Genomic DNA, 24754 nt, shown 5'->3' with positions numbered 1-24754 from the left:
GGTTGTGGGGGAGATGTCGATTGTATACAGGGTTGTAAATATGTGTAAAGAATTTTTCACGGGTGGGAAGATGGATGGGGATGGGAGAAGAGATTTGATGGGGAGACTGTGGGGAATGTGGGCACCGGTGCTGGAGGGAGGGGAGACCCGGGGATGGGGGAATTGGGATAAGGCCGCAACAGGAGCTGCGCCACAGGGGGCGGGGCTGGCTCAGGAAAGCACGGGCTTTTTCCCACGTTAGGGAAGGGCGGAGGGGGGGATGAAGGAGCGCAAGGAGGAGGGGGGATTTCCACACCGGGGGGGGGGTCAACGGGAAGGCGGGGAAAGCCGGGGTCAGCAGGTGTCAGCTGACTTACGGAAGTATTATGGGGGGAGCAAAAGAGCTAGATTTGGATCTAGCGGGGGCGGGGGGGGTGGAACGGGGGAAGAGGGGGGAAAATAGGGTTGCTGCTGCATTGGCCGAGGAGGAACTGAAAACGGAAGAGGTGGTCGGGGCGGGGGTTCCCCGTCTGGGAGACTGGAGGGTGCGGGAGGCGCGGGCACGGGACTGGCCTAAAATAGGAGATGGCTAGTCGGCAGGGGGGAGGGGGGTGGGGGGAAGCCCCTTGGGAAGCCCCCCAATCAGGCTGATAACGTGGAATGGAAGGGGCCTAAATGGGCCGGTTAAGAGGGCCCGAGTGTTCACGCACTTAAAGGGACTAAAGGCAGACGTGGTCATGCTTCAGGAGACACATCTGAAGGTGGCAGACCAGGTCATATTAAGAAAGGGATGGGGAGGACAGGTATTCCATTCAGGGCTGGATGCGACGAATAGAGGGGTGGCAATATTGGTGGGGAAGCGGGTGTCGTTTGAGGCCAAGAACATAGTAGCGGACAATGGAGGTCGATACGTGATGGTGAGCGGTAGGTTGCAGGGGACGTGGGTGGTAGTGGTAAATGTATACGCCCCGAACTGGGACGATGCTGGATTCATGAAGCGTATGTTGGGGCGCATTCCGGACCTGGAGGTAGGAAGCTTGATAATGGGTGGGGATTTCAACACGGTGTTGGACCCAGCACTAGATCGCTCCAGATCTAGGACCGGAAAGAGACCGGCTGCGGCCGAGGTGCTTAGGGGGTTTATGGATCAGATGGGGGGAGTGGATCCGTGGAGATTTGCCAGGCCTTTGGCCAGAGAATTTTCTTTTTTCTCCAACGTACATAAAGCCTACTCCCGGATAGATTTTTTTGTTCCGGGCAGAGCGCTGATCCCGAAAGTGGAGGGAACGGAGTATTCGGCCATAGCCATTTCAGACCACGCCCCGCACTGGGTGGAACTGGAGTTGGGAGAGGAGAGGGACCAACGCCCGCTGTGGCGGTTGGATGTGGGACTGCTGGCAGATGAGGAGGTGTGCAGGAGGGTGCGGGGGTGCATTGAAAGGTATTTGGAGGCCAACGACAATGGGGAGGTGAAGGTGGGGGTAGTATGGGAGGCGCTGAAGGCGGTGGTCAGGGGACAGTTAATCTCCATCAGGGCTCATAGGGAGAAGACAGAGGGCAGTGAAAGTGGGGGAGATTTTAAGAGTGGACAGGAGATATGCAGAGGTTCCTGAAGAGGGATTACTTAGGGAGAGGCGAAGTCTCCAGACGGAGTTCGACCTGTTGACCACAGGGAAGGCAGAGGCACAGTGGAGGAAGGCACAGGGTTCGATATGTGAATAAGGGGAGAAGGCGAGCCGGATGCTGGCACATCAGCTCCGTAAGAGAATGGCAGCGAGGGAGATAGGTGGAGTCAAAGATGGAAGGGGAACTACGGTGCGGAGTGCGGTGAAAGTAAATGAGGCATTCAAGGCATTCTATGAGAAGCTGTACAGATCCCAGCCCCCAGCGGGGGAAGAGGGGATGTGACGATTCTTGGACCAACTGAGGTTCCCGAGGGTGGAGGAGCAGGAGGTGGCTGGTTTGGGGGGGTGGCAATTGGGTTGGAGGAGCTGATTAAAGGACTGGGGAGCATGCAGGCAGGGAAGGCCCCGGGACCGAATGGGTTCCCTGTTGAGTTCTATCGGAAGTACATAGACCTGTTAGCCCCGTTGCTGGTGAGGACTTTCAATGAGGCAAGGGAGGGGGGACCCTGCCCCCGACAATGTCTGAGGTGACGATCTCTTTGATCCTGAAGCGGGATAAGGACCCACTGCAATGTGGGTCGTACAGGCCGATCTCGCTCCTCAACGTGGATGCTAAGTTGCTGGCAAAAGTGCTGGCTACGAGGATCGAGGACTGTGTCCCGGGGGTGATTCCCGAGGACCAGACGGGATTTGTAAAGGGCAGGCAGCTAAACACCAATGTGCGGAGGCTCCTAAACGTGATAATGATGCCATCGGTGGAGGGAGAGGCGGAGATAGTGGCAGCTATGGGCGCGGAGAAGGCTTTTGACCGAGTAGAGTGGGAGTATCTCTGGGAAGTGTTGCGGAGGTTTGGGTTCGGGGGGGGGGGGGTTTATTAGCTGGGTTAAGCTCCTACATAGAGCCCCGGTGGCGAGTGTGGTTACGAATCGGCAGAGGTCGGAGTATTTTTGGCTGTATCGAGGTATGAGGCAGGGGTGCCCCCTGTCCCCCCTGTTGTTTGCATTAGCAATTGAACCTTTGGCCATGGCATTGAGGGAGTCCATGAAATGGAGGGGGGTGGTCCGAGGGGGAGAGGAGCATCGAGTGTCGCTGTATGCAGACGACCTGTTGCTGTATGTGGCGGATCCAGTGGAGGGGATGGTGGAGGTCGTGCAGATTGTAAGGGAGTTTGGGGACTTTTCGGGCTCTCAGCTCAATGTAGGGAAAAGTGAGCTCTTTGTGGTGCATCCAGGGGACCAGGGAAGAGGGATAGACGATCTACCATTGAGGAGGGCGGAAAGGAGCTTTCGGTACTTGGGGATCCAAATAGCTAGGAGTTGGGGGGCCCTGCATAAACTTAATTTGACGCGGCTGGTGGAGCAGATGGAGGAGGACTTCAAACGATGGGACATGTTGCCACTCTCGCTAGCGGGCAGAGTACAGTCGATTAAAATGGTGGTCCTCCCGAGGTTTCTTTTTGTGTTCCAGTGCCTTCCAATTGTGATCACCAAGGCCTTTTTTAAGAGGGTAGGCAGGAGCATTATGGGTTTTGTGTGGGCGAATAAGACCCCGAGAGTAAGGAGGGGGTTGCTGGAGCATAGTAGAGATAGAGGAGGGCTGGCGTTGCCGAATCTGGGTGGCTATTACTGGGCAGCCAATGTGGCGATGATCCGTAAGTGGGTGATGGAGGGAAAGGGGACGGCATGGAAGAGGTTGGAGATGGCGTCCTGCAAAAGAACGAGCCTGGGGGCGCTGGTGACGGCACCGCTGCCGCTCTCGCCGGCAAGGTACACCATGAGTCCGGTGGTAGCGGCAACGCTAAAGATCTGGGGCCAGTGGAGACGACACAGGGGAGCGATGGGAGCCTCGGTGTGGTCCCCGATCAGGGATAACCATCGGTTTGTCCCAGGAAGGATGGACGGGGGGTTTCAGAGCTGGCATTGGGCAAGGATTAGAAGAATGGGGGACCTGTTCATTGATGGGACGTTTGCGAGCCTAGGGGCGCTGGAGGAGAAGTTTGGGTTACCCCCGGGAAACGCTTTCAGGTACATGCAAGTGAGGGCGTTTGTGAGCAGACAGGTGAGGGGATTCCCGTTGCTCCCGGCACAGGGGATTCAAGACAGAGTGATTTCGGGTGTATGGCTCGGAGAGGGCAAGGTGTCGGCGATATACCATGAGATGAAAGAAGAGGGGGAGGCTTTGGTAGAGGAGCTGAAGGGTAAATGGGAGGAGGAGTTGGGGGAGGAGATTGAAGAGGGTCTGTGGGCTGATGCCCTGAGTAGGGTTAATTCCTCTTCCTCATGTGCCAGGCTTAGCCTGATACAGTTTAAGGTTATTCACAGAGTGCATATGACGGGGGCGAGGCTGAGCAAGTTCTTTGGGGTGGAGGACAGATGTGGTAGGTGCTCAAGAAGCCCGGTGAACCACGCCCATATGTTCTGGTCATGCCCGGCACTGGATGGGTTCTGGAGGGGTGTTGCGAGAACTATATCTAAGGTGGTGAAAGTCCAGGTCAAGCCAAGTTGGGGGCTAGCACTATTTGGAATGGCGGACGAGCCGGGAGTGCAGGAGGCGAAAGAGGCCGGCATTCTGGCCTTTGCGTCCCTGGTAGCCCGGCGGAGGATCTTGCTAGTGTGAAAGATGCGAAGCCCCCAGTGTGGAAGCCTGGATAAATGACATGGCAGGGTTTATCAAGTTAGAGAAGTTAAAGTTTGCCTTGCGAGGGTCTGTGCAGGGGTTCTCCAGGCAGTGGCAAACGTTCCTAGACTATCTCGCGGAGCGTTAGATGAAGTTTGGTCAGCAGCAGCAGCAACCCAGGGGGAGAGGTGGGGGGGAGGGGGGGACATCTCTTTCGGGAGGAGGGGAAAAAGGGTGGACGGGAAGGGGAGTTTTCCTAGGGGCAATTGAGCAAGAAAATACATAAACGTTTGGGAAAGTTGATATGTGCGGGAGGAATCCAATGTGCATAGTTCTGTACTATGTTGAATTGATATGTTTATGTCTTGCTATGTGACTTTTCTTTTCTTTTTTGTTGCGGGGGGGGGGGGGGGGGGGGGTTTGTATAATTTTGTTGAAAAATTCTTAATAAACATATATTTTTGTTTTTAAAAAGTATAGACATTTTCTTTGGCTATTTACTATCGGCATGCGGTTGTTTCATCTTCTCATTGACATTAAACTTCCATCACATAATTTAGGTGTTAAAACCCAAAGTGACTCATTAAAAAAGTAGAATGAGACCAGCTCTGGTGTCAAAATAGGTTCTGATTCCTGGGGCGAAATTCTCCTACCCGCCCCGCCACATTTCTGCGCCGACCGGCCGGCGGGAGTCTCCGTAACACCGGCCGGTCAATGGGGTTTCCCATTTTGGGGCAGCCCCACGCCGTCGGGAAACCCCCAGGCGCCGGCAAAACGGAGACTCCCGCCGGCGGAGAATGACGCCCCAGGTTCAGGACCGATAAACACATGTGATTCGTACCAGAACATCAAAGACAGCAGCCCATGATTTTCCACAATGCACTCATTGTCTGCAGGCCCTGCCAGCAGTATGGGGCCTTGCAGAAATTGGCCATTATAATTGCAGGCACTCAGCACTAAATGAAGCTGGTTTGTACAAGGCTACAGGAGGGTAAATTCATCAAATGACTTCAATATACAACCAGGTTTGCATTTTAGCCCTAGTCAACCCTATAAAATTATCTTCATGCCTGTATCATCCTTGTACTCAATACAAACATGTTTGTTCTCACATTTAAGCTAAGGGCCAACAATCATGCTTCAAATGGTTAAGTTTAATGCTTTGCTTTTGTGTTCAGTGCCAAAGACCATGCCTGTAATCAAATACTCAATCCCTGCACAATGCCTACAATATTACTTCAATATTAGGTACGTTGCCCAGGGGCGAAAGACAAACAATTGCAGCTTAATTGGCACAAGACTTCTTGTTCTCTCCAAATCTTCAGATAGCGGAAAAATAAATACAATGGTATCCATTTTAAAAGGGGAGGGTAAGTATGTTATTCGGGAGCCAGAATGTGGACAGCACATTTATAGAGCTAATAGCACAAATGGGAACAAATCTGCCTATTCAAAAATAACCCACTGCCTCCATGAGGGTGCCCTGCCCACTCGCCTGCTCAAAAAGACAGATTAATATTCAGATCAGGCATGAAGGCAGCAGACCGGAAGGAGTTTAAGCCTTCCATAATGAGGTCCTTGAGGTTGGGTTTCTTTTATGGTCTATGCAAAGTCAATTCAAATAATATCAGTAGTTGTATTTTAAGCAATTTATGAAAAGGCCAATCTATCGTTGCTCACCACAAACGTTCCCAGTAGTTAACTAACTCAGAGGTCAAAGAAATTCGACGTTGTTTCTGTTTAAGCATTTTAACCCTTGCTAGGTTGACCAAGTGTAATGTATTATAAGCTCAACTATGGTGTTGCTGGCATCTGAGGGTTGAATTTGACACTGCGGATATTCTAGCAGTGGCTGGTTAATCAGTTCATCAAAGTCAGGAATACCCTGGCTGTAGAATTAAATGCATTGCCACTTTTTGGCATCCGGCATTAGATTCAACAACATCCAGGTCAGGCATAGATTAAGCCAGATGTAATGTAATACTCCCTCTATGCTGTCTCAACAACGTGTCTTAAATGTGCAGTTTATTTTAATTGGGACTGAAATTCTAAGGCAATGACATAATTGTTTTCCCAATCTGATTGTACGTAGACCTTTACTTTCATGTCCTGAACCTTTTCCCAGTATTTTCAGAAAAGCTGGGTTGCAATGCTGACACACAAATCGCATGCTGAATGATTCCGCTGCGTGGTCAGTGATAATTAACATCCATGCGTCCACTGTTGGCCATTTTTAATTTCCTGGAGAAGATTGTTGCTTAATAGTTGTACAGGGAGAAGTAGAATAACCTAAGGTGCAATTCAAATTGTGATAAGATAACCTTGTTGGCTTTCAATCTCTCCATTCTGCTGATTAACCCATATAATCATAGGCTGAAGTTTTCCAGCCCTTCCCGCCAACAGGATCTTCTGGTCCTGCCAATGGTGTCACGCCCTGCAGCCTCACCCTTTGCTGTGGGTTCCCCAGCAGCAGAGGGTGAAAACAATGGAAAAAGCCATTGACATCAGTGGGACCAGGAGATCCCAACCCCACTTAATGGCAGGTCACCTCAGCTGCCACAAAACACATTGCTGGAGGGGGGAGGGGGTAGAAAATGCCTCCCATAGAGTGGTTTACAGTGCAGAAAGTGCGTGCCAACTCTCTGTTAGTCCTGCTATTTGCTAGTCTTTGGACATTTTTCCCTTAACCCTGCAGCTCTATTCCCTTCAGTTGATTATCCTGTTGCCTTTTGAAAATCTGAATTTGCCTTCACCACCCACTCAGGCAGTGCATTCCGGATTCTAACTACTCACAGCATAGAAAAGCATTTCCTCTCATTGGTTATGATCCTTTTGCCAATCTCCTAAAATCTGTACCCTCTGCTTCTTGACCCTTCTGTCAATGGGAACAACTTTTGTTCTCTGTCCATGCCTCTTGACCAACCATTCCAAAACAAGGCAAGAAGAGTTTAAATTTCCCAGGCACTTTCAAAATATCAGGGAAGGGAAACAGTTTCTGCTTTTCAATATGTGTCTTGAAATAATTAACGTGCACATAGACCGTTTGTTTATGATTTTGCCACAAAAAACAGAAATCCCCTATTCAGAATGTGTTTTAACAGTTACAACGTGAAATGTGATTTCTTTTACTTTCGAAGAGCAATGGAAGTTTCGGTGTACTGTAGGGTATAGATAATGATTGCCTCTTATGTTTGCCGCTCACTAATGGAGCGAGGGGAATAATTTTAATTCCCAGCAATAGTGCAGCCTGGGGGCTCTGGATGCATCATTTTGATTTTCATTTTCAATTTCCAGTTGAAAAGGAATCTTATTGGTGAGATATAGCCTGGAGCCCATTTGATTCCTGACAACTTTCAGAGCAATTTCCTAACAGGTGAAGTTGTCAGACAAGCCTCCGAAAGATTTCCTATACTCGGAATGGTTTTAGCTGCTTAATATAAGAAGTATCCCTGGAATATTTTAAGCCTCTGCCCTGTCAACTGCAGCTAAGCTCCCTGAATTTAGGCAATGGTAGAGCAGCAGAGTCTATATTCTGTATCAGGCAACAGAAATTCTCCCTGTCTACATTTCTCAGTAACTCAGTTTGTACTCTTCAACATTCTAATAAAATCTGCATATCAGTCTTGGCTAACGATTAAAAATATAAATTTTCTTGAAAGTTAAGCTTCTCACTGAAGAATGTAGCATCATTGTACTAAAGCAACAGATATCAGGCATTTCAAATATCCATTTCACATGTTCAAGAAGGTGAATTATTTACAGAAAGAATGCAATTATTTTTCATTATTTGAATAAAAGTGACAATATTTATGAACGTCTACAGTAATTGCTTATTTAAATGGTCTGGAATGTGCCATTCTCTGCCGTTGGAAACTCAAGTTCTTAAGTTTTAATATATCTCTTGGTGAGGGTTGCCTTGAACAGGAGTTAAAACAGTTGAAGACAAATAGGCTTTGAAACCTGCAATGCACTCGGGTCACTTGTGAATTCTGTGACGTAAGGCCAAATATCGCTATTGGACTTGGAGTGGTACTCCTGGACCTATTGACCACAAAGCACCCAGCCACTGGTAAAGTTGCCGTAGCCCCAGATGGTCAAAGGCTGCCTTCTCCTTTGAGGGGGAATGCTGACTGTTAGTGATTTAATTTGAGGATCACCACACCTCAGGCGAGGGGTAAGGCTGAGAAGTTAGGGCTTCCATGAATAACCTCAGCTGGTATGGGAATTGAACCCGTGCTGTTGACCTCACTCTGCATCACAAACCAGCTGTCCAACCAACTGAGCTAAACCAACCACTTGCAGCGACAAGCCAGCGTGTATCAGTGCAGGTTTCCAGCTGGGACAAATGAGGATGGTTAGTGGCAGGAAGGACACTTGGCTGCTGTTAACCATCCATCAAAAAGTATGTTTGATGTGAAGGAATGATCAACCAGCGTTTTGGCATGTAATATAGGAAAACGCCAAAAGAGAAAGGCAGGAAAGATAACATTTGTCTCTGTGAACAGCTTTGGCAATCATCATAGAAATTAAAATTCTATCTTAGTTGATTATTGTGGAGGGGATTTTTCCAGATAGTGGTCTGAAGAATCATAAAGTTTAGGATTGCTTGAAAAGGGGGAGCACGTTGGCGCAGTGGATTAGCACTGCAGCCTCACGGCGCCAAGGTCCCAGGTTCGATCCCGGCTCTGGGTCACTGTCCGTGTGGAGTTTGCACATCCTCCCCGTGTTTGCGAGGGTTTTGCCCCCACAACCTAAAGATGTGCAGGCTAGGTGGATTGGCCACGCTAAATTGTCCCTTAACTGGGAAAAAATGAATTGGGTACTCTAAATTTATTTTTTAAAAAAGGATTGTTTGAAAAAGGGAAACATTCAGTTACTTCATAATTTTAAAGACATGCTTTTAAATCTGAAGTGGACACCTAAGTCCATTGAAATTAAATGAAAATCGCTTATTGTCACGAGTAGGCTTCAATGAAGTTACTGTGAAAAGCCCCTAGTCTCCACATTCCGGCACCTGTTCGGGAGTCCCAGGCCATTGAGGTCCCAGAGGGCATAACCTCAAAGTAAGGTGTTGCCCATTTAAAACAAAGATGAGGAGGAATTTCTTCCCTCAGAGGGGAGTGAATCTGCATAATTCTTTACCGCAGAGGGCTGTAAAGGCTGGGTCGTTAAGTATGTTCAAGGCTGGGATAGACATATTCATAATCAGTAAGGAAATCAAGGGTTATGGGGATAAGGTGGGAAAGTGAAGTTGAGGATTGTCACATTAGGTCAGTCATGATCTCATTGAATGGTGGAGCGGACCCAAATGGCCGAATGACCTACTTCAGCGCCCATGTCTTATGACCTTATGGAGGTAAATTGGAAGGGTTACCAAAAAGGAAACCAAGAACACTTCATATTTTTATTGTCATCAGGATGTCCAAAATGGCTTCATAGCCAATGAACTGCATTTTCATATTGTTATGTTGGGAATTGTGGAAAGTAAGCTGTTCACAGTCAGATCCCACAAATTGGGATGAGATCAATGTTCAGTCATTCTGATTTGGTGGTATTTATTGAGGAATATATGTGATCCAAAGCACCAGGGCCTGGATTTTCAGTGAATCAGGATGACACTGGGGACCTTTAAAATGCCCGTAGATCATTTCTGCCAGCGGGGGAAGGGGAGGAAATCCTAACACAAGCGAGTGCATTTGAATGCCTGCTGAGTCCACATGGACCTAATTTCCATTGCTCCAATGGCCTTACCCCACAGTGTGGTTGATGCGACCATCAATTCACTCGAAGACACGTGGAGAAGTAAACCGTGGTTTTAATCAGCTTAGAACTGAGCCTGCCTGTGATTGGTACAACACTGAAGGCGCCCCCGCAGGTCAGCAGCTTTTATACTTCCTGTAAAGGGGGTGGAGCCATGGGCGGAGCCCGTACATGTCCCAACATATCCCCTGTGGGCGAAGCCACACAATGGCCCATAGGTAGAGCCCACAGGGTTAATAACATAACACAATGCACTGGTGAATTATCAGTAATTATACATTCACCACAGTGGTGAACACAATTATATGGAGGAGGCGAAACTGCTGGTAAGGAGTGGAATTAAAATATGTTTTCAGCGGCATGATCTGGAGTGATTTAAATTCCCAGTTCTTGACTACTTATTGCCTGGTATCAATTTTAAGGTTGGTGGGAAGAATTTTGGTCAGATCTGGGAATAACCTCAGATCTGCTGAGGTTTTCCTGTTATGGTTCCACTCAGCTCCTGACCTCATTACAGTTTGGTCTAAACATGGCCAAAGAAGCTGAACTCATGAGATGGGAGTGACTGCTCTTGACATCAAGGCAGCATTTGACTGAGCTTGACATCAAGGAACCCTGGCAACATTGACATCATTGGAATCAGGGCAGCTAACGCTCCGCTGGTTTGAGTCCAGGTGGTTGTTATTATTGGAGGTCAGTCATCTCAATCTCAGGAGATCACTGTCGGGGTTCCTCAGGGTTATGTCCTAGACCCAACTATCTTCAATGTTTTATCAATGACCTTCCTTCCATTATAAGGCCAGAAGTGGGGATGTTCACTGATAATTGCACAATGTTTGACACCATTCACAGCTCCTCAAATGCTGAAGCAATCCATATCAAAATGTGGAAAGACCTGGATAATATCCAGGTTTCGGCTGACAAGTAACATTCATGCCACACAAGTGCCAGGCAATTACCATCTTCAGTAAGAGAGACTATAAACATCACCTTTTGACATTCAAAGGCATTACCATCGCTTAATTATCACCATTAAATCCTGATGGTTACTATTCACCAGAATTGGAATATCCATATCAATACTGTTGGCTATGAGATCAGGTCAGAGGCTAGGAATCTTGCCGTGAGTACCTCACCACCTGACCCCCCAAAGCTTGTCCACTAGGTTCAAGGCACAAGTTAGGAGTGTGATGGAATACTCTCTATTTGCCTGGATGAATGCAGCTTCAACAGCACTCAAGAAGCAAGATACCATTCAGGACAAAGCAGCCCGCTTGATTGGAACCTCATCCACAAACTTTTACGAACACCACTAATGCACAATGGCATACGTGTGTGACATCTACAAGGTGTGCTGCAGGATCTCACCAAGGCTCCTTCGACAGCACCTTCCAAAGACTCCACTGCTGCCACCTTGGAGGACAAGGGCAGCAGACACATGGGAACACCAACACCTGGAGGTTCCCCTCCAAGACACTCACCAGCCTGACTTGGAAATATGTTGTCGTTCCTTCACTGCCGCTGGGTTAAAATCCTGGAACTCCCTTCCTAACAGTCCTGTGGATGTACCTACACCACAATGCACTGCAGCAGTTCGAAAAGACAGCTCACCACTAATTATTCAAGGGCAATTAGGGATGGGCAATAAATTCTGGCCCAGCCAGTGATGCTCACATCCCATGAATGAATAGAAAAAATTGCCAACTCTTCAAATCATTGAATTACTATAAACACAAGTGGCCTAACTGACATATTCCAGATCATTATGGACACGGATGTGTGCATTTCATGCATTCCAATAATCCCCTTTTATCTGAGCCAATATACTTACCTTAAGCCCATTTACATAATGTGTCTCATGCTCAGCAGTATGCTGTTAGTTATTCATCATACACGGTCCTACAAAGAATCAAGGACATTGGGGTACTTGGCAGTGTGAGCTCTCATTTCCAAATCACTCACCAATCGTCGAGTCTATAATGAAGAATTGTGTGAATCAACTGTGTGTGTAGCCCAGAGTTCACCGTTGAGCTATTCAGCATGGCAAATAAATAAACAAAATGCATTTTTGGAAAAGAAATACATTTTCACACCTGAAATGAAAATGAAATTACATGATCAGGTTAATGGCAAGATCATAAAAGTATTAATTAACATTAATTAATTTGCACTTCTGTTTAACTAAGTAATGTTTTGAACTTGTATCCAATTCCTTTGTCTAAAATTTTAACAAAGGTATCATTCTATTGATATAAATGGGTTCTTCTGTTAAAGAGAGAAATGTGACGCAAATGGATGAATGTGTCCCTTATTGATATCACACAACATGGTTTCACCCACTTGTCTCTCGCATGGGTTCTATTGTAGGAACATTGGACAACTGTTCCGTTGATTAGGAACACTGTGGTATTTCATCATGTGTCTTTTTTTAACAAATGCATCTATCTGTTCAGAGGTGGAGCAAGTTTGGCTTTTGACAAATAAATTTACAAACTGGATCACATTTAATATTTGTTTTGGCATCCATTCCTGATGTTTGAATTTGTCATTATCCTTATACCACTTCCATACAGAGCTGGAAAAAGATTAAGCTACTGTACACTGTCAGGGCCTTTCTTGCTGATTCCCTTATTTCCTATTTCTTTTACTTTGTGATTATTGTTTCGGTCCAAGGATCTTTAATGGAGACATGCCTTTAAGTTGAACAGGAGAAGTGAGGAACTCAAACATTGCAAAATAGTACACTGTGCTTTGAAGATTTAGATTTTGAACAAAAGAGCTCAGACTTTATGGCACCCAAGAGTTGGGAGGGATTCTATTGGATTGGTTGGCTGGTGGCCTGCTAATGAGGAATGGATGGTTGTTCATCAGATAATGGTACCGCCCAAATATCATAGAGAAATAATGCAGGCGGGGCATGAGATACTAATGGCAGAACATATGGAAATTCGGAAAACTCACGCATCAGTCAACAAGCATTTCTTCTGGCCAGGATTGCATAATGATGTAGTGCAATTCTGTAGAATCTGCCATACCTGTCAGGTAATAGGTGAACCACAACATAGGATGAAACCAACACCTTTAATGCCCATGCCAATGTTTCAAGAACCATTTAGTCGAGTTTTGTAGACTGTCGGACTGATGCCTAAAAATTAAGGCAGGGCATCGGTACATTCTTACGGTCATGGATTTGACCATCCAATTTTCAGAAGCTATACCTTTGAGAACAATTACAGCTAAGGTAATGGTGGAAAAGGTGATGCAGTTTTTCTACCTTTGAAAGTATAATCTGCCCAGGGTTCTAACTTCCTGTCTAATATTTTCCAGGATATAATTTGTAATTTATGTATAAAACAATTAGAATCAACTACCTATCACCCACAAACTCAGGGATCTTTAGAGACATATCATAAGAATCTCCACACCATGATTAAGGTCTATTGTCATGCATATCAAAGAGATTGGGACATAGAATTTGATGTTTTGCTATTTGCCACCAGAGATTTTCCGAACTAATATATTGAGTTCAGCCCATTTGAATTAGTTTATGGCCATGAAATATGGGGTTGACTAAAATTGATGAAAGAGAAGTTTCTAAAATAACAGGACAAATCCTCAAAGTTGGAGTATGTATCCACGTTTCTGGAAAGACCCACAGGAGCTTCCCGGGTAGCCCAAGAGTACTTAAAGGCTTCAGGAGCAAGAATGGAAATGTGGGTAGACAAACATGCCAGGTCCAGAACATTCCAGGCTGAAGATGAGGTTCTAGTATTGTTGCCTTTCCAGGATGAAACTCTGAAAGTGAAATTCAACGGACCCTACAAGGTAGTTAGGAGAGTAAGTAAGATGACTTACCTAATAGATATTCCAGACCGTAAGAAGAAGGAATTATTATGCCACATAAATATGCTGAAAAAAATACCATCATAGGGAAGAGGATAGGAAGGAACAAGTGTGTCAGGTGGTAGAAGTAGTGGAAGAGGACAGAGATGGGAAGAGTAAGGTAGGAGCAAAGATCGGCAGTTCACAGAGAGACCTTCCTGTGGTACGACTAACAAATACGTACATCCTAGAACAATTAGAGACTGAATTTGCCTACTTAGAAGAAGAAACGATCTAATATGGATACTGCAAAAATATAACCATATGTGTAGAGGCCCACAAGGGTGCACTACATTAATTAATCGTGATGTAGATGTCGATAACTCCCAACCGATAAAACAACATCCACATCGACTGGACCCATAGAAACTGGCTCAGTTAAAAGCGGGAATCCAATACATGTTGGAGAATCACTTAATTGAGCCAAGTAAGAGTAGCTGGAGTTTGCCAGCAGTGTTAGTGCCGAAGCCAGATGGAACAACTCGGTTCTGCAGAGATTACCGGAAAATCAATACCATCAACAAAACAGATTCGTATCCGATTCCAAGGTTGAAGGACTATATTGACGGGATAGACAGTGCCTCATTTATGTCGAAGATTGATCTGTTAAAGTGATATTGGCAGGTTTGGATTGGATTGGATTGGATTTGTTTATTGTCACGTGTACCGAGGTACAGTGAAATGTATTATTCTGCGAGCAGTTCAACAGATCGTTAAGTACATGAAAAGAAAAGGAAATAAAATAAAATACATAATAGAGCAACACAAAGTACACAAAGTAACTACGTAGACACCGGCATCGGATGAAGCATACAGGGGTATAGTGTTAATGAGGTCAGTCCATAAGAGGGTTGTTTAGGAGTCCGGTAATAGCGGGGAAGAAGCTGTTTGTGAGTCTGTTTGTGCGTGTTCTCAGACTTCTGTATCTCCTGCCTGATGGAAGAAGTTGGAAGAGTGAGTAAGCCGGGTGGGAGGGGTCTTTGATTATGCTGCCCGCTTTCCCCAGGCAGCGGGAGGTGTAGATGGAGTCAGTGGATGGGAGGCAGGCTTGTGTGATGGACTGGGCTGTGTTCACAACTCTCTGAAGTTTCTTGCGGTCTTGGGCCGAGCAGTTGCCACACCAGCTGTGATGCGCCAGATAGGATGCTTTCTATGGTGCATCTGTAAAAGTTGGTAAGAGTTAATATGGACATGCCGAATTTCCTTAGTTTCCTGTTTTATTAATACCCAGGTTTTGTTAATACCCAGGGCTAAAGAGATATCCGTCTTTGCGACGCCCACAGGATTCTAACAATGTACGGTGATGCCGTTCGGACTTAAAATCGCACCAACTTCATTCCAACGACTCATGTACCAAGTAGTGGCCAAAGTGCCTAACTTGTGTGGTCTATCTGGACAATGTGGTCGTGTAGAGTGACACGTGGAAGGAGCAGGTGGAGTAAGTTGGGGAGTTATTCTTTCTCGCCTGTGTTTGTCTGACTTGTGTTTGTGTGTAGAGATTAGGGTGAGTGAAAGAAGGGGGGAGGTGCTAGAAGTTAGAAATTCAATAATTAACCAGTTGCATTTGCTGCCTGTCTAATTGTAGTTATTGTTATTCATAAAAGTTAATTCTGTTTATATTTACCAACCTGGTGACCGTAGTTATTGGGCAGCCAAAGACTGCCCAGAAATTAAGGGATAATTTCAGTTGTATTCAATTGCATCTCCGGGTCAACTGAGGCTAGAATTGACTGTCCACTAACTAGGGTGTCATAACAACAAGAACCCACACAAGCACACGTATGCACACACACACACAGACAAATATATTGTGGTGTAGATTCCACAATGGGTGCAATTGGAAATCCAGGAATAATTTTTTCCCAAAGTCTTGAGAAGCAGTTTTTGTTCATGCTACCACTAAAATGTATTTGCATATCACTGAACAAAGCCACTGCCATAAACCTGTGCAATTGGGCTGCATTTTAGAAAGCTTATTTTTAATTATGCTTTACTAAACATTTCATGCTACATTGAAGAGTGGTAACTTGATGCATGTGACTCTTGCAGTTGAAAATGGGGTTATCGTAACATTTAAGCATTTCATCAGAGTGCACCACGTGCGAGTCTCCTAATATTAAATAATTCAAATTTTTTAACAATGTACAGAACAATGTGCTTGTTATATTGGTGTACAGGAGTCTGTTTCTTAGTGATTAAAAAAATAGATATAATCAAAAGCTTTTAGAATGTGCCTCAGAGCTTAATAGCGCCTCAAAGTAAAGTTAATTTGTTATGGCCTCCTTGCAGAAGCTCACTATATTGAGCAATTTGATTGGGGAGCGTAGCCAGATTTTTGGGTGGGACAGACATCAAGTGCGATGTTTTTGAACTAATGCAAAATATCTTAAAATTCTGCAATCTTTTGCCCTGGCTTTGCCGATTTTTGTCGGATTGCATTGAAAAAAACCAGCAGGGCTGCGCGAAAACCCCAGGCCAATATATATATATATATATTATGTTTATATATATATTATATACCGTAACTGTATGTCATGAAATGAAATTGCCTGTGACTTTCTGACCTGAAGTGCTACCTCATGCAGTGACATTTGCATGTTAACAAGCCCTTTGAGGTCAGCAATTGTGTATAATTAAGTATTGCCTAGTTGATACGTTGCTATGGCTACATTATTAAAGAAATTGTGTGGCTCCTTTGAGTGTCCATTACACCCAATCAGTTTGCCAAACAGAAAGAAATGAGGCCGAAATTAGTTTTGCCTGATTTCCAACTATTTAAAGGCCTTTCCGGTTGGGCTTAATGTTAGCTCATATTCAAAGTAAGTTAATTAACTAATTACAAAGGGATGTTCTAGGTACCTAATTTCTTCCTCATCTGCGGAGGGCACTGGGTGCCAGATTCGCTGCCCTCCCTTCAGGCTCAGTTTGAGGAATTACTAGCAGCATGCCTTGAAGTGATGGGTACTTTAGAGGACTCTGATTATTTTTGGAAGTAATTTATTGGGTGGATTTTGCTTCCTTTTTCCTGCTTACCCTTATAACACTAATATGTTACTGCACAATTACCAGATAATGACTGTGGACACCTTCTCACAGTCTTAGCCAACAGTGAGCCAAAGGCAGAGTGACATCAAGGACTCCGTTGTATGCCAAGTAGTAGAGGCCTGGCCCCTGAAGGACCAAGAATGGTCATCAATGGACTTAAATTTGGTTGCACCTTCTGTCAAGCATGTTGCAGTGCTAGCCCTTAACTTGACATTAGCCTCTGAATTTAATGCCACTGCTACTCTACAGTCTGGAAAAATTATTAGCCCAAGAAACGCAAGATTTAAATCATGTCTCACCTATAATACGACCAATTGGGGCTTGGGGTGGTGCTATGGAATGCCACAGAAGTCAATCCTTTTTGAAAGTTCCCCATTCAGCATCGTGATGACTTCAGTAGCTATTAAACTAGGGCTGCATGCTGGATGGTTTCATCATTTCCTCTGCCACTGCTTCAGGTTTGCTAAATGGATTGAGAGCCCTCGCAATGGAAATCCATTGGGCTTCAATAAAACTAAATACTGTCTGGGGCTTATAAGAGGGAGCCAATTCGATAATGTCTGCCCCATCCCAAAATTAATTTCCATCCTTTACACACTTTCTCTACCCAGCCCCATAACACATGCAAAGCCTGACTTTATAGACTTCAGTTTGACTGCCAGCTGAAAACACACAGATTGCAAATGTGTTCCACTCAGTACAAAATTTGCAATTAGGATCCTACCACTCTGAATGGCATCGTAAAACAACCTACCACCTAATTTTGTGTTTTCATGTGATACAGGCATTACTGGCAAGGTCAGTTTTTATTGCCCATTGCCACTGTACTGAGTGACCTGCTCGGCCACTTCAAATAATATTTAAGTGACAACCACATTACCAGACCAGATAAAGTTGGCAGATTTCCTTCATGAAAGTCAGACTTTACAACAATTTCTTACACAATTGATGGTAGATGCCACCCTTCCTAAGATGTCTTCGGAAGTCCAGATTTCTTTTGAAATCCAGATTTCTTAACTGAATTTAAATTCCATCAGCTGCAATGGTGGGATTTGAACTCAAGTCCCCAGAACATTAGTCTGAGCCTTGGCACTATTAGTGCAGTAACATTACACTACACCGTTACGCCTCACAGAGACAGGGGCTAGGGTTCGATTCAGACTTCGGGTGAGTGTGTGGAGTTTGCGCAATGTCTGCGTGTGTTTCCCCAGGGTGCATGCGGTTTCCTCCCACAGTCCAAATATGCATAGGGTAGGTGGATTGTCAATACTACATTGCCCCTAAGTGTCCAAAGGTTTGGGATTAAAGGGATAGGGCAGGGGGAATTAGGTAGGGTTGTCATTCAAAGAGTCGATGCGACTCAATGGTGATTGGCCTCCTTTCTGCACTATTGGGACTTTTTCATTCTGTGATCTAACAAGATCTCATGAGATGTCGTGATCCCAATCCCGCCCACAATGGGTGGGCCAGTCTCGCATGGCTAAGTGAGTTTAAAACCCTCTTAGCCATGCTGCCGCTGGATCGATTGGTTACCCGGCATCTACCGGCCTCGCCGAGCAGACCACAGCCGGGTGCCGTTCAGTACTGGTCCCCACAAGCGGGGGAGTACCCGGGGGGGTGGCGTGGTCTAGCAGGCGATTGGAGGGACCCAGGTGGTCGGCCTCCCGGCAGAGTAGCACTTTGGCACTGCTGATGCCACACTGGCACCTTGACACTGCCAATCTGGCACCCTGGCTGAACCACCAAGGCACACTGACAGTGCCATCTGGGTGCCAGCTTAGCAGTGCCAGGAATCCCAGTTGGCAGTGCCAAGGTGCCAGGCTGGCATTTTGCCCACGTCGGGGATTGAACGCGGGGTGCCCTGACCACATGAGGTGGGTTGCGAAGGGGTGGGGGGATGCAGGAGAACCCCTTTATAAGTGAGTTGGGTGTTGGGGGGGTCCTGGGGTCGCGTCAGGGGGTCGAGAGATCGGGAAATGCCACTCGGGAAGTGCAGCCTCGTGGTTGGGGAGGTGGCCGTTCCCCGCCGGACACAAAAAACAGAGTGCTGTTAGATAGCGGGGGTCATTCCCGGAGCTTATAATCCTTCTCAGAACAGACTGCATTTTTTTTTAGTTAGATTGCGCCCGAGGGATTTCACAGTGTATCTTGAGATTAATTAAATTGCAATATATTTGCTTTCCGTGCAGAGCGTTTACACAATGCACTATGTAGTCAAGGATGTGTCTTTGAAGATTTATGCTGCATTCTCACAGTGAAACTAAAACTTGTAACTAAATCCCAGATCACATTGTGGGAAAAATCACTCACTGAGATTTCGCGACTCTAAATCAATTCACACATCCATGTCATAACTGGTATGTAAAGCTACAGAACATCTAACAGAGTGTGTTTTTTTCTTACCTCACTATATCATTCAGTCGTATTTCATTTTTGCAAAGAATCTCTGGACTGCGGCATGCAATCTGCTTCTCTTATTTCCTCTTTCTTCCCACTTAATCAACAATAACAGTGGCCTGTGCCAATGGTCCATGTCTAACATGAAAATTTGCAGAACAGTAGGACCAGATGAGGGCAGTCAATGATCGGAGAGACTCCATAAACAGTTCAAAGAATATTTAATTTAGGCGCCGTTTCTAAGAGTTATTTCTTGGTCTAGTGCCAGTTTTGTTTCTGCAGCAACAGAGTTATTGATCACTATTAACTGAGAGGTCACGCATCTGGATGTCTAGGTTCACCAAAGCGCAATGATAATGATATAAATCAAAACTGATGATGAAATAAACCAACATGAAAATGTGAAGACGCTATTCCTGCACCTTCCTGATGCTCTGTTGGGAAGTTATTCTACCAATGAGTTGCAAAGTGAAAAACCTCACAAAGAGAAATGCTTAATTCTTACCCACGGTTAAATAACTGATCTACTTTGGCAGTCCTCAGAAGCCTATGTTTTTAATCTGTCAGCCCCTGCAATACTTTTCACCAATGATTATCCTTTGAACTCTGATGTAGATGGACATGATCCTTGACAAAGGATCCCACTTGATTAACACTCCCATTCCACTACCTCAAGTATTCATTCCTTTCACCATTGGCCCATTGTGGCTGCGGTGTGTACCATCAACAAGAATCATAAAATCTTAGAATTTACAGTGCAGAAGGAGGCCATTCGGCCTATCGTGACTGCACCGGCCCTTGGAAAGAGCACCGTACTTAAGCCTACATCTCCACCCTAACCCATAACCAAGTAACCCCACCTAACCTCTTGTGGACACTAAGGGCAATTTAGCATAGCCTGTCCACCTCACCTGCACATCTTTGGATTGTGGGAGGAAACCGGAGCATCCGGAGGAAACCCACGCAGCCACGGGGAGAACGTGCAGACTCCATATAGACAGTGACCCAAGCTGGGAATTGAACCCAGGTCCCGGGTGCTGTAAAGCAATAGTGCAAACCACTGTGCTACCGTAAAAAGGAGAGGCCATGATGTACTGGTTATGTCACTGTACTTGTGGTCCAGAGGCTAATGCACGCGGGTAAAATCCCACCATGGCAGCTTGTGGAAGGCAAATAATAAATCTGGAATTAAAAGCTTGTCTTAGCAACCACAGTAATTAAAAAAAAAACCCAGCTGGTTCACGTATGTGCGCAGAAGGAAATCTGCTGTTCTTATATAGTCTAGCATCCATAGTCGGAGGCAATGACTATGGCAGTCCTCAGTGTTGGCTCTGGACCCCAGGTTTTACATTGTGGAGAACTCCAAGGAAAAACAACCCAAGTTTGTGTGGTTCTGGCCAATCCTGGTGCCAAAACCAGAAATCAGGGGCGTCATTCTCCGCCGGCGGGAGTCTCCGTTTTGCCGGCGCCCGGGGGTTTCCCGACGGCGTGGGGCTGCCCCACAATGGGAAACCCCATTGACTGGCCGGTGTTACGGAGACTCCCGCCGGCCGGTCGGGGCAGAAATGTGGCAGGGCGGGTAGGAGAATTTCGCCCCAGAAGTTTGAACTTCCCTCTTAAGTACTGGGGGTGTGTACGTCGGGAACTCAGGTGGGTCCCATGCGCATCTTTTGCCAAACCACCTATCCGGAGACCGGGAGATCTGTCTTTATTTTAAATCAGACATCTGATCCAAATAGTGAAGACTCTAATCGTTGATTGGACATTAGAGATTAGATTGGAGATTGGAACTTAGATTACAGTTCAAAAATCTCTTTAAAAAATACCGTAAAATATCAAATCTAGAATGATCATAACCGGCATCAAAACATGTTGGCGGCACGGTAGCACAGTGGTTAGCACTGTTCCTTCACAGTCAGGATCCCAGGTTCGATTTCCGGCTTGGGTCACTGTCTGTGTGGAGTCTGCATGTTCTCCCCGTGTCTGCGTGGGTTTCCTCCGGGTGCTCTGGTTTCCTCCCACAAGTCCCGAAAGACGCGCTGTTAGGTAATTTGGACATTCTGAATTCTCCCTCCATGTCACCGAACAGGCGCCGGAATGTGGCGACTAGGGGCTTTTCATGGTGGCTTTGTTGCAGTGTTAATGTAAGCCCACTTGTGACAATAAAGTTTATTATTATAACATACGTGACTTCAGTCAGAAACACTCAGTTTCAGTTGTCCTGCCACATCGAACAAAGGGAAAGGGGGCCCGAGGCCTGAAGGAAAGACAAGAAATACAGGGGAAATGTAGTTATGTTAATTGCCTTCATAATTATCCATTACCGAAGTACAGCAATGGACTCACAGTTTTGTAAAGAGGCAAAGTACCAGAATCTGCATTGGCTCAATACCAGGAGTATAATTTGGGAGTTGTGCTGGTAATCTGACTGGGGATTGCAATGAAGCAAAGGGACTGAGACCACCGCCAGGACATGGTCTCACAGCACTTGGACCCCATACCAACTGCAAAGCCAAACAGAAATCGTTTTTGTATTAGCAGAGAGCCAAGCCCGAAGAGATTTTAAAAATTTTCCCATGAATCATAACAGTCTATAGAAACTTGGGAACAACGAGTTTCAACAGTGATATCATATCTAACTGCAGTTTTCGTACAGTAAGCACAGGAATACCAGGGCACCGGAATTCAATTTGAAAGAGGTTTCATACTACAACTTGGGCGCGATTCTCCGACCCCCCACCGGGTCGGAGAATCGCCGGGGGCCTGCGTGAATCCCGCCCCCGCCGTGTCGCGAATTCTCCGCCACCGGATATTCGGCGGGGGCGGGAATCGCGCCGCACCGGTCAGCGGGAATCCCCCGGCGATTCTCCGGTCCGCGATGGGCCGAAGTTCCGCCGCTGTCAACCCACGCCAGCCGGCGTGGATTGAGCCACCTTTGGGATGGTGGGACACGGCAGCGTGGGTGGGCTCCGGGGTCCTGGGGGGGGCGCAGGGAGATCTGGCCCCGGGGGGTGCCCCCACGGTGGCCTGGCCCGCGATCGGGGCCCATTGATCCGCGGGCGGGCCTGTGCCTTGGATGCACTCTTTTCCTTCCGCCTTCGCCATGGTCTCCACTATGGCGGAGGCGGAAGAGACCCCCTCCAGTGCGCATGCGCGGGGATGCCGTGAGCAGCCGCTGACGCTCCCGCGCATGCGCCGCCCGGCAAAGTCATTTCCGCGCCAGCTGGCGGGGCACCAAAGGCCTTTCCCGCCAGCTGGCAGGGCGGAAATGAGTCCGGCGCGGGCCTAGCCCCTCAAGGTGAGGGCTCGGCCCCTCAAGATGCGGAGAATTCCACACCTTTGGGGCGGCGCGATGCCGGACTGATTCACGCCGTTTTTGGCGGCGGTCGGCGGACATCCCGCCCCTTGCATCCAGAAAATTAATATTTTGGAAATCTAAGGTGTCATAGTCTGGGTAGAGGTATTACGGTACCGGGTAATGCTGGAACACCATTGGTAGATATTGTATGTTTCCTATTGGTCAAGCTGTATGGTAGCTCCGCCCCGCAAGGCGGGGTATAAGAGCCCGTGCCGCCCCAGCAGCCTTCTTTCTGTACCTGAGTTGCTGGGGGAAACATCGAGCTTATTAAAGCCTTCAGTTGTCTACAACCTCGCTTCAGTGGTCATTGATCGTGCATCATAAGGCTATGTACATTTTAACATTGGAAGAAATGCTGCCACATTTGAATTTTTTTACAGGATGAAGACTAAACAGGCTGCAATGGAAAAAATTGTTTCAGGGTCCCACACTATTTTATTTGATCTGATAATTAGGATTCTTTTTAAACTCAATTTAAATATAGAGGGAGCAATATAAGAAAGAACTTGCATTTATCTAGCACCATTCACAGCCTGGCGATGTCCCCACTTTATAGCCAGCTTTTGAAGTGTATTCACGGTCGGAAAATATGGCAGCCACTAAGTGCACAGCAGCAATTAAATAAGTGACCAGATAATCTGTTTCAGCTGTTGATTGAAGAATAAATGCTGTCCATGAATTCCACTGCTCTTCTTCAAATAGGGGCATGGGATCTTTTACATCCATCTTAGAGGGCAAATGGGACAATGGTCTCTCCATCCATCCCTCCAAAGGATGGGCACAGTAAGAAGTCTTACAACACCAGGTTAAAGTCCAACCGGTTTATTTGGAATCACTGGCTTTCGGAGCGCAGCTCCTTCATCAGGTGCGTCACCTGATGAACGAGCTACACTCCGAAAGCTAGTGTTGGACTTTAACCTGATGTTGTAAGACTTCTTACTGTGCGCACCCCAGTCTAACGCGGGCATCTCCACATCATGGCTACCATCCAAAAGATGGCACCTCTGAGAGTTGAGCATTCCCTTGGTACTGCATTGAAGTGCCATTATATGCTCAAGTGCTTTACATTGGAGAATATTGCTTCATTCTTTCCTTCCCCAGGTGCATCAAGGGGCGAATTCACACTACAATTATGACCAGCCATGTGAAGAAGTTCCACTTTGCACCTCTCGTGCAGTCATTAAGTAAACATAGCCTGAATTGTAGGCAGCATCTGACATGACACTACAGCAGCATGAAGTGAAACTTCTTGGAGGAGTGAATCTCACTTCAGATCAAGTTAACACATGATTCACAGTTGACAAGTTTTGTTTCAGTAAAAAGCCAAAACTGCTTTGCTTAAATAGTAGATAATTCCATTGGATCTGAGTGGCCTCAAGTCACGATAACATCTGACAACATTTCATGGGAAAACCAAGGAAGTCTATCCATCCTGAAAATCTGACTTAGCTTTGAGGGAGGTGTGATAGCATGTGTTACAAATTACTGGTTAAAAAATATGAGCTTTCAGTGAGAATTGTCCTGAGAGAGATTATGCCAGGGTTATTTAGAGCAAAAGAAAATGTGCGAATTCTGGACATTTTAAGGAGAATCAGAAATTCTGTCAAAGCATAGTTGGCATGTCTGCATCTGAAAGAGAAAAGGCAGGTTGATATTTTCGGTTGGATTTTCATCAGAACTGGAAAAACTGCAGCCAGGTTTGTTTTTCCTTCCGGATATTGACCGACCTGCTACACATTTTTACAATTTTGTTGCCACCTTCTCAGGGGTAATTAGTGATGGGCAACAAAAGCTAGTATTGCCGGAAACAGTCACATCCCAGGAATAAAAATGCGTGTAACTGAAGTGCTGATGCACTAAGCGTCAAGAACCACAAAGACATGTGAGACTTTAACTAAGGCTTTAATATACTACATGGGAGGCTTACCCGGCACAGACGACCCCAGACAGAATGGGGCCGGTCCCAGAAGAGGCTTCTTATACGTAACTCCCAGGGGGAGTGGCTAAGGCGGAGCTCTCTGTGGCCAGGTCGGGTTACCTACCGGTGACCGAACCTCTACAGAGCTACAGTACAATACACAGTATTACATGG

This window comes from Scyliorhinus torazame, chromosome 21, assembly GCF_047496885.1.
Source record: "Scyliorhinus torazame isolate Kashiwa2021f chromosome 21, sScyTor2.1, whole genome shotgun sequence".
In the NCBI taxonomy this organism is placed as follows: domain Eukaryota; kingdom Metazoa; phylum Chordata; class Chondrichthyes; order Carcharhiniformes; family Scyliorhinidae; genus Scyliorhinus; species Scyliorhinus torazame.
The sequence above is the reverse complement of the archived record's forward strand: the minus strand, read 5'-3'. Positions refer to the sequence as shown.